The sequence below is a fragment of the Gossypium arboreum genome, chromosome 2, assembly GCF_025698485.1.
Source record: "Gossypium arboreum isolate Shixiya-1 chromosome 2, ASM2569848v2, whole genome shotgun sequence".
Lineage (NCBI taxonomy): Eukaryota > Viridiplantae > Streptophyta > Magnoliopsida > Malvales > Malvaceae > Gossypium > Gossypium arboreum.
Window position 1 is genome coordinate 96,125,680 of NC_069071.1, and position 11,266 is coordinate 96,136,945.

The 11,266-nt window shown below is 38.9% G+C and overlaps 1 non-coding gene across 1 annotated transcript; it reads right to left on the minus strand.

The window, feature by feature from the left end:
- Positions 1-8,497: 8,497 nt before the first annotated feature.
- On the minus strand, positions 8,498-8,604 carry LOC128290042 (small nucleolar RNA R71). Its single transcript, XR_008279683.1, has one exon. It is a non-coding gene; the product is annotated as a small nucleolar RNA R71 (small nucleolar RNA).
- Positions 8,605-11,266: the final 2,662 nt, after the last annotated feature.

Consider the following 11,266-nt stretch of genomic DNA (forward strand, 5'->3'; position numbering starts at 1 on the left):
AAAACATGCTTTGGAAGTGGTTCGGGACTAAACCGAGCACTTAGGAAATTTTTTATAAAACTTAGAAAATTTTTGCTATGAACAAGGGTCACACGCCTGTGTGGGAAGGCTGTGTGGTCACACATGCTCGTGTCCCTAACCCGTGTAACTCTCTATTGTGCAACGCATGAACAAATTGATGTCAAACGGCCAAGTCACACGCCCGTGTGCCAGGCCGTGTGGCTAATTAAATTTTCATTAAATAGGTGCAGACTTTACACGCCCAGGACACACACTCGTGTCTGAGGTTGTGTCCCTTACACGACTGAGACACACGCCCTGTCTCTACTTGTGTGCTCAATTCTGAGCATTCTAATTCTCAAAATTAAGGAGCAGGGGACACATGGCCAGAACACATGCCCATGGGGCAGACAGTGTGTCACACATAGCCTAGACACATGCTCGTGTGCCTACCCCTATGGACAAAATAAATGTTATCTACCAAGCCATTTGTCACCCTCATTTACACCTACACACACAAGATCAATGGCATAATAAATGACATGTTTAAGCAATCTAAACATCGAAAATCAAGGGTAATTTCATTCATTACCAACACTTAACATATTTACTATAGCATAATTTACCAAATCAATTCATACAAAACTCACATTCACAAGTATCAACATGGATACCTTCATCATGCATAATTCTACTTAGGTTTCCTAGCACACCAAAGGACTCATCTCATCCACTTCACAACAAGTCATTTAACCATAATAAACATATAGCAATCCCATTACAAAACACATAAATAAGAAGGCATTAATACATATACTTATATAAATGGGCTTACAATCATTTTAGCCAAAATAAGTGTAACACCCTGAATTTGGGCCTAGAAGTTTTAGGCCTTGAGCATGGGAGTGGTTGAAGGTAGCTTATAATATTTTGTTGTACGTGTAAATTTCGTTAATGAATGCTTGTTTTAGTGGTTAAGTGTGCTGAGAAGTGTTGGAGAAGTCTTGGGTTCAAATCTGGACTCTAGCAAAAATTTTGGTTTAAGGTGAATCAAACCCTGGGTGTAGTAGGTAGGCCTTAAGAATATTGTTAGGGAAATTGTGCCACAAAAAGCCTTGTTGCCTAGTGGCAAAGTAGCGCCACATAAGAGGCAGGAAGGTGGCATCACAGAGTTGGTAAGGAGGTCCAGGGTTTGAAACTCATGGCAATCAAAGAGCATTTATTTTGCTATGTTGGGATGGCAAGAGTTGGTGTTGGTTTTAAACTCTGGTGATGGAGGGATCCCACATCGAGAAGCTAACATAAGAGTAGATGGAGAGCTGGGTTTAAATAGAGCAAACCATGAGGAGAGTAGGCATACCCTTCTTGGCTGATCCCTTTCGCTTTATGGCGTGCTCGTTTGGGTTGGGCGTCGGCTAAGAGTGCTCGGAGCACAGATTAACTCCAGTCTCCTATCAGGTGTGTATTTCTCACTACTCTAGCTGTAGGATGGCTACTTCGAGCCGCGATGGGCTGAAAGGGGCCATGAGGGCCCAATGGGCCTATGGGCCCAATTGGATAAGTTGTTTGATTGTGTAGTAAATATTGGACTAGGCTAGGTGAATCTCATATCTGTGGCTAGATTTGGGCTAAAAGGGCCACACGAGTGTGTGGGCCCATTTGAGCCGCGAATAGGCTTTAGGTTCATTCGTATTGTTATCTTTGTTTAGAATACTTTAATTCACCAAATTACTGAAATACCCTCGATTTACAGAATTATTGTTTTAGCCTTGATTTACAAAATTACTGTTTTACCCTCGATTTACAAAATTACTGTTTTACCCTCGATTTATAGAATTACCATTTTACCCTCTATTTACAGAATTATTATTTTTCCCTCGATTTATAGAATTACTATTTTACCCTCGATTTATAAAATTACCATTTTACCCATAGGGTGTTAAATGATTGTTTTGCCCTTGTGGGCAAGTGGTGACTTAATTTGTGTGGTTGTGGTTTGATTGTGAATATATGTTGGTGATATGAATGACTTGACTGTGACTGTTTGATTCAAATATGGGCATGATATTCTGATTCTGTATGTTGTATGCCATGACATGTATATCTATTGCATGGGATACGGGTTATATTGATGGAGGAAACGTTCTGACAGCCTCGCTGCAATCTGGTAGCCTCGCAACATATATCTGTTCTGGTGGCCTAGCCACAATATCTGTATCTGGTGACTTCGTTACAATATCTGGCAGCCTTGCTGCAATTTCTATGGTGTGTAGCGGTTGGGTGGGTCGAGTAGTCTCCCTATATGGTGTAAGGTTGGTACGGGGGTGTATACGGCTGGATTGGGTTAGGATTGCATTCATATTCTGATTTTGATTCTATTACCTGATACTGATTCTGATTCTAATTTTGTCACCTAATTCTGATTTTGTTTTTGATTCTGATTCTGTCACTTGATTCTGATTCTGATTCTGATTCTCATTTTGATTCTAGTTCTGGTAAAGTTTCTTATTCTATAATGGGCTAAGACCCATCTGGTACTGTCTGTTATAGTGGGCTATGGCCTAATTGATACTGAAACTATAAGTAAGGCTGGGGCCAGACTTTTAATTCTTTTATATGACTGACTGTTCCTTTTTAGCAGGGGATTTCACATTGAGTTTTCGTAAACTCACCTTGTTTATTAACCTTTCAGGTAATTTCCAGCCTTAGACGGATCGGAGCTACGAGGGGCTCGGAGGAAGCCACACACACTGCTTATTTTATAGTTTTGATTATTACTTTTAAATGTTTTATGTGGGTTGTAGTAAAGCCGTTGTAATTTTCTGGATTTCAAATTTGGAATTTTATTTATTATCCTTATAATTGCTAGTATTAAAACACGGTTTTCCAAAGCAACTACTATTGTTCAAAACATCACGTATCCGCAATTGTTTTTAAATTAAGCTTTCGCAACTACCAAGATTTTTACAAAGTTGTTAAGAATGTTATTTAGCTGAGGTTTTCTAACAAGGTTTAAAAAGGGTATAAGTTTTTAATTATTAAGAAGGGTTTTTAATGGAAACATGGTTTTCGAAAAACACTTCAATGTGACACGCCAGATTCGAGCCAAACTTTGAGGCCGAGTTTGGGGTGTTACATTTAGTGGTATTAGAGCCTAGCTTGCAACAACTCGGCTTTGGATTGGGTTTTCAAAGGTTGAATTTCAGAAAATTATTTTCAACCACGTGCTCAGTTTGAAGTATTTCTCTTAAAAAGTGTGGCACACCGAGTCTCCGGCACCGAATCCGTAAGTCTTCTGAATACTTTTGTCTGTTTAGAAATTGAAATACTGTGGATTCTTTAGATATTGGTCTGAATTTAAATTTGGTATTTATTTTATGTGGATGTGATGTTTGGATATAGAAATTGTATATATGTGTGATAAATATGTGTCCGCTTCAGTGAATAAGTGCTGTATGTCTGAGATGTTTCAAGTTCTAGTTGAAGTGTGATAGTGATAGTAGGATCAGAGTGCACAGCAGTAGTGTAGTGGGGTAGATGTTACACAACCACCCTGTTAGATGGAAATTTCGAGGACGAAATTTCTTTAAGGGAGGTAGAGTTGTAACACCCTGAATTTGGGCCTAGAAGTTTTGGGCCTTGAGCATGGGAGTGGTTGAAGGTAGCTTATTATATTTTGTTGTGCGTGTAAATTTCGTTAATGAAGGCTTGTTTTAGTGGTTAGTGTGCTGAGAAGTGTTGGAGAAGTCCTGGGTTCAAATCTGGACTCTAGCAAAAATTTTGGTTTAAGGTGAATCAAACCCTGGTGTAGTAGGTAGGCCTTAAGAATATTGTTAGGGAAATTGTGCCACAAAAAGCCTTGTTGTCTAGTGGCAAAGTAGCGCCACATAAGAGGCAAGAAGGTGGCGTCATAGAGTTGGTAGGAAGGTCCAGGGTTTGAAACTCATGGCAATCAAGGAGCATTTATATTGCTATGTTGGGACGGCAAGAGTTGGTGTTGGTTTTAAACTCTAGTGATGGAGGGATCCCACATCGAGAAGCTAACATAAGAGTAGATGGAGAGCTGGGTTTAAATAGAGCAAACCATGAGGAGAGTAGGCATAACCTTCTTGGCTGATCCCTTTCGCTTTATGGCGTGCTCGTTTGGGTTGGGCATCGGCTAAGAGTTCTCGGAGCCCGAATTAACTCCAGTCTCCTATCAGGTGTGTATTTCTCACTACTCTAGCTGTAGGATGGCTACTTCGGGCCACGATGGGCTGAAAGGGGCCATGTGGGCCCAATGTGCCTACAGGCCCAATTGGATAAGTTGTTTGATTGTGTAGTAAATATTGGACTAGGCTAGGTGAATCTCATATCTGTGGCTAGATTTGGGCTAAAAGGGCCACACGAGCATGTGGGCCCATTTGGGCCGAGAATGGGCTTTAGGTCCATTCGTATTGTTATCCCTGTTTAGAATACTTTAGTTTACCAAATTACTAAAATACCTTCGATTTACAGAATTACTGTTTTACCCTTGATTTACAAAATTACTGTTTTACCCTCGATTTACAAAATTACTATTTTACCCTCGATTTATAGAATTACCATTTTACCCTCGATTTACAAAATTATTGTTTTACCCTCGATTTATAGAATTACCGTTTTATCCTCGATTTATAAAATTACCATTTTACCCCTAGGGTGTTAAATGATTGTTTTGCCCTTGTGGGCAAGTGACTGACTTGGACTGTGTGGTTGACGAATTTGATTGTGAATATATGTTGGTGATATGAATGACTTGACTGTGACTGTTTGATTCAAATATGGGCATGATATTCTGATTCTGTATGTTGTATGCCATGACATGTATATCTGTTGCATGGGATACGGGTTATATTGATGGAGGAAGCGTTCAGCTAGCCTCGCTGTAATCTGATGGCCTCGCAACATATATCTGTTCTGGTGACTTCGTCACAATATCCGCGACCTCATTTTCATTAAGTGGCTTCACCACACACATATATATATATATATATATATATATATATATATTCGTGGCCTAGCCACAATATTCAGATCTGGTGACTTCGTCACAATATTTGGCAGCCTCGCTGCAATTTCTATGGTGTGTAGCGGTTGGGTGGGTCGAGTAGTCTCCCCACATGGTGTAAGGTTGGTACGGGGGTGTATATGGCTGGATTGGCTTAGGATTGCATTCATATTCTGATTTTGATTACATTACGACATGATTACGATTCTAATTTTGTCACCTAATTCGATTACATTTCGATTACGATTACATCACCGATTCGATTCGATTCTAATTCTCATTTTGATTCTAATTCCCATCTGGTACTGTCTGTTATAGTGGGCTATGGCCTAATTGATACTGAAACTGTAAGTAAGGCTGGGGCCAGACTTTTAATTCTTTTCTATGACTGAATGTTCCTTTTTAGTAGGGGATTTCACACTGAGTTTTCGTAAACTCACCCCGTTTATTAACCTTTCAGGTAATTTCCAGCCTTAGACGGATCGGAGCTCCGAGGGGCTTGGAGGAAGCCACACACACTGCTTATTTTATAGTTTTGATTATTACTTTTAAATGTTTTATGTGGGTTGTAGTAAACCCGTTGTAATTTTCTGGATTTCAAATTTGGAATTTTATTTATTGTTCTTATAGTTGCTAGTATTAAAACACGGTTTTCCAAAGCAACTACTGTTGTTCAAAACATCACGTATCCATAATTGTTTTTAAATTAAGCTTTTGCAACTACCAAGATTTTTACAAAGTTGTTAAGAATGTTATTTAGCTGAGGTTTTCTAACAAGGTTTGAAAATGATATAAGTTTTTAATTATTAAGAAGGGTTTTTCATGGAAACATGGTTTTCAAAAAAACACTTCAATGTGACACGACAGATTCGAGCCAAACTTTGAGGCCGAGTTTGGGGTGTTACATTAAGCCAATTACATGGCTAAATATCAAATCACCATAAACAAATATAAGCCAATACATTTGGCCAAATCAAATGACACATATGAAAAAATGACTAAGCCCCTATACGTGCCATACTTTCAAAATGCTAAGATCATAATACCCAAAAAATGACAGTTTGATAGTGTGATTCGAACCTCTGACGATCTTCGATCCAAGTTAGCTTGGCTACACTAGAAAACACGAAAAATAAACAGAGTAAGCTATATAGCTTAGTAAGCTCATATACAAGAAATAAGAAACCTTACCATGCATATAACATTTAAATATTATAACATAATTAAATGTAAATTTACCATAGTCTCATGATCATAACTCATTCCATCACAAACTTACCTCATATGCATTGTTTTAAGCATTTAATAAACATGGGCTTTATGTAGATACCTGAACCATCTCGAAATGAAACATATTATCATCTTTGACATTGGTAAACCATAATTTATACATATTTTTACCTCATGCTTAGCATATTTTTGGATGAATTATCCTTAGATTTGGTGAATTTGATGCTCCTAATCCTTTAATTTCATGTTTTATACTTTGGTAAGCATAGGAGAGTAAAAATAGCGACAAAAGGGTCAAAAATGGAAAAAATGGACCCACATAGGAAATCAACATGGCCTGGACTTCCTCACACGGGTAAGCCACACGGTCGTGTCCATTTGGCAGGATCGAAGCACGACTTACACATGTAGACTACAGGCCCGTGCCTATTTTACATCCTTGACCACGGTCTGACGCAATCGCACACGGATGTGTCACACGGGCGTGTCCCTGTCGAGCCGAAGTATAGTCCTATTCGGAAAAAGGCCTCTTTTGAGGGCTTTTAGGCATTCTAAAGCCTATTCAAACACCTGAAGAGGCACTTAGGAGGGGACACGGAGTAGGAGGCAAGGAATTACTCAAAGAAAAGCCGATTGATCCATCTCAGAAGTAGGATTCATCGTCAAGACTGAAGATCTCCCTTCAATTTCCTTCAGGAGTTTTGAGTTTTCTTTATTTTTTGTTAACTTCATTCTTTTGAGATGTTTTCTTTAATAATTATGAACTAAAACCCCTAAATACCTAAGGGGAATGAAACCTAAGACAAATCTTGTTATTATTATCTGAATTGTATGATAAATATTTGACTTGTTCATAATTATGTGTTCTTAATTCTTGTTTTGATATTCCAGGATATTGATTCAAGTTTATGCGCTTATTCAGAGGAGAAAAAGTCCTTGTCTAAGAGTAAATTTGTCATAATTAAGCGGAGTTGATTGCACGCCTAGAGATAGGGTGACAAGATTTTGCCGGATTAGGGTGAAACCTAATAAGAGAGTCCATAGATCGTGTTAATGCAACACTAGGGTGTTAATTAAAAAGAGATTTCAATTAATCAACCTAGGGTTAGACGTTATTAGTCTCGGAAGAGATAATAATATAACTTAGGGATTTCTACAGATCAAGTCAAATGAATCAATTGTCTGATTCAGAGTCAAATAACAAGTGAAGTCTAGGTGGATTTTTCCTTGGGTATTTTCTTAATCAATCGAGTTTTCCCAAAAGCTTTTTCCCAATTTTCTCTCTGTGCACCCTTAGTTTAAATAATTAGTTTAGATAAACAAATCCCTTAATTTTTAGGCTAGATAATAAAAAGAAAGTAATTACTAGTACTCTTAGTTCCTTTGGGTTCGACAATCCAGTCTTGCTAAAACTATACTACTGTTCGATAGGTACACTTGCCTTCATCGTGATAATAGTTAGTTTCAAGAGCGATTAATTATAAATTTTTTTAAAACCTGTCATGAATATCACGTATCGAGTTTTTGGCGCCGTTTTCGGGGAACTAAGATATTAGGAACATTGGATTTTTATTACTTTAGCCATATTTACTTTTAGTGCAATCTATTTTTAGTTTAGTTTCACTTTTCTAACTTTTATTTTATTTTCTTCTGACAGGTTTTTGTAGTTTATGATCAAAAGAAACCCGTCAGGACCATTACTTTATGACATTGAGATCGATCACACAGTTTGTAGAAACCGAAGTGAAATAAGGCGAATCTTAAGATACACAGAGAAAGATCAAGAGGACGATACTTCAACCACAACCGAGGAGATGGCTGAAAACCAGGAAAATCCACTACCTCCTACGATTGCTGCTAATCAGAATCCTACTCCGCGTACTATGTATGATTATGCTAAACCTTCTTTAACAGGAATTGAATCAAGCATAGTTAGGCCTGCTGTTGCTGTAAATAATTTTGAACTGAAACCTAACACAATTCAAATGATACAACAATTTGTTCAGTTTGATTGTTTGCAGGATGAGGATCACAACGCTCACTTGGCGAATTTTCTGGAGTTTTGCGATACATTTAAAATCAATGGCATTTCTGATGATGCCATTCGTCTTTGGTTATTTCCCTTTTCATTGAGGAACAAAGCTAAACAGTGGTTGAACTCGTTTCCACGAGGGTCAATCACTACTTGGGAACAATGAAAAGTTTTTATTAAAATATTTTTCGTCGGCTAAAAAGGACAAATTACGTAATGATATCTCTTCTTTTGTGCAGATGGATTTAGAAACACTCTATGATGCATGGGAGAGATACAAGGCCCTTTTGAGAAGAAGCCCTTACCATGGGTTACCACTCTGGCTACAGGTTCAAACGTTTCACAATGGCTTGAATCCTTCGACTAGACAGATGATTAACGCAGCTGCTAGTGGAACTATCAATAATAAGACACCTGAGGATGCTTATGAATTTATAGAAGAGATGTCACTAAATAATTATCAGTGGCAAGTCATGAGGACAAAGCCAACGAAAACAGCCGGCGTTTTTAACGTTGATTCGGTCACCATGCTCTCTAATCAGGTGGAACTTTTGAATAGAAAAATTGATGGTTTTCTTGGTTCTTCACAGGTTCACCCAATAATACAGTGCGGAGCAAGTGGAGGTGGATCAAGCAATTCAGAATACCCACCCTATGGCTACAACATAGAGAACGAGCAGTTAAATTACATGGGTAATAATTCTTGATCTCAAAATAATCCTTATAGTAACACTTACAATGCAGGTTGGAGGAACCACCCAAATTTCTCACGGGAAGGCCAAGGGAATCAGAGACCACCACCTCCAGGCTTCCAACAACCACCCTACCAATAAAAGAAAAAGCCGAACCTTAAGGAGATGCTAACAAAATTCATCTCGGTGTCAGAAACTTGTTTTCAGAATACTGAGACAGCACTTAAGAATAAACAAGAGTCTATCCAAAGGCTCGAAACTCAGATAGGACAGCTCGCCAAATTAATATCTGAACGACTACAAGGTAGCCTGCCGAGTAACAATGAATCTAACCCAAGGGAACAACTCAACCCAATTACCATCTAAGACAAGGAAGGGTTAGTGGAACATGAACCAGAACCAAGGCAAGGAATCGTGGTAAATAAAAGTAAAGGTGAGGTAGACCACAGTGAACAAACACCGGTAAGTAAAGAGTACAAACCTTGTGTGCCATATCCCAATGCGATAAGGAAAGACCGCACAGACGGACAATTTGGTAAATTCCTTAAATTATTAAAGGAATTACATATTAACTTACTGTTTATTGAAGCTCTTTCGTAAATGCCAAACGCAGTCAAATTCTTAAAGGAGCTTTTAACAAATAAGCGGAAGTTGCATGAGGCGTCGCATGTGGAGCTAAATGCTGTTTGCTCAGCCATACTACAGAATAAGCTGGCCAACAAATTAAAAGATCCAGGGAGTTTTACGATTCCCTATTTAATTGGTAGCTTAGATGTTAATAATGCTTTGGCTGATTTAGGGGCTAGCATCAATGTCATGCCTTACAAAATGTTTAAGCAACTAGGTCTTGGCAAACCTAAACAAACTAGAATGAGTATTCAATTAGCCGATAAAACAATCAGATTTCCTAGGGGTATTATTGAAGATGTACTCGTTAAAATTGACAAATTTATATTCCCAGTTGAATTCGTTGTTCTAGACATAGAGGACGATAGTAACGTTCCTTTAATTTTAGGCCCTTTTTAGCAACTGCTAGAACAATAATTGATGTTGGCACAGGTGAACTCACACTTTGTGTGGGAGACGAAACAATCACCCTTCAAGCTCGTAATTCGAGTAACACGTCGAAAATTGAAGGTGGTTGTATAAATCATTCTACTAAATTTGACCATGTGGTGCAACGTACTTTGCAGGAAATAGGTTCGATAAACATACATGAGCCATGTTCAAGCAACAACAAAGGACTTATCTATGAAGAACGAAGGCTACAAATCAAGGAGCTAGATGAATGGCGGACACATAAATCGAGAACACACTATAAACCAAAACCATGCCATGACAAGCTAAAATTTTCCCCAAATCAACTTAAGGTTGGAGGCAAAGTGCTATTAGACATAGCAGACCCTTGTATTACAACTTCTGAATCGAATGAAGAAATCCCTCTTACGGTACTTAGCATTTTTCACACAGTATAGTCGAGGTAATTCATCCCAAATTCGACACGTTCAAGGTAAATAGTACTCGTCTTAAATCTTATGTTGATAAAATTAATAGTAGGGATGAGGAGTGTAAACTCCTCGAACCACTATGACCACGCAACAAGAGAGGTAAGTCGAGCTTAGAATATAAATAAGTGCTTCTCGGGAAGCAACCCGAGCACTAACAATATTGATTTCTTTAAATTTTTAGTTTTTAACATCTAATCACTAACTGAGTCCTTGAAACACATGTTTTCTAATCTACATGGCCAGGCACACGGGCGTGCCTTAGGCCGAGCTCACACCATGGGACGAGACATGGCCATGTGGTACGATCGTGTGGAAACAGGGCAAAATCTTCCCCCAACACGAGATGTGATAAGTTGCCACGACCGTGCAACATGGCCGTAGACAAGTCTGTCAAAACAACACGGGCGTGGGACACGCTCGTGTCTATAAACCGTGGTTGAGACTAAGAATTAGCACGAGCGTGTCTCGTGCTCAAGACTGATAAAACAACACGAGCGTACACCTATATACACGGGCGTGGGAGAAGCGAATGAAGTAGAACACGATCGTGCGACACGACCGTGTGCATCGACACGCCCAAAGAACACGGGAGTGGGACGAATTTCAGACGTGCCCAAATTTCAAAATCGTGATAAACACAGACTAAAATAAGGGCACAAGGGCATGCCCCAAAGCCGTGTGCCCAAAATCTATATAAACCCCTCGCTATTCATCAACCCTTTCCCCAAAATCCCTAACCCTAGCCGCTGTAACTTCTTCACACGCCCTCTCTGCC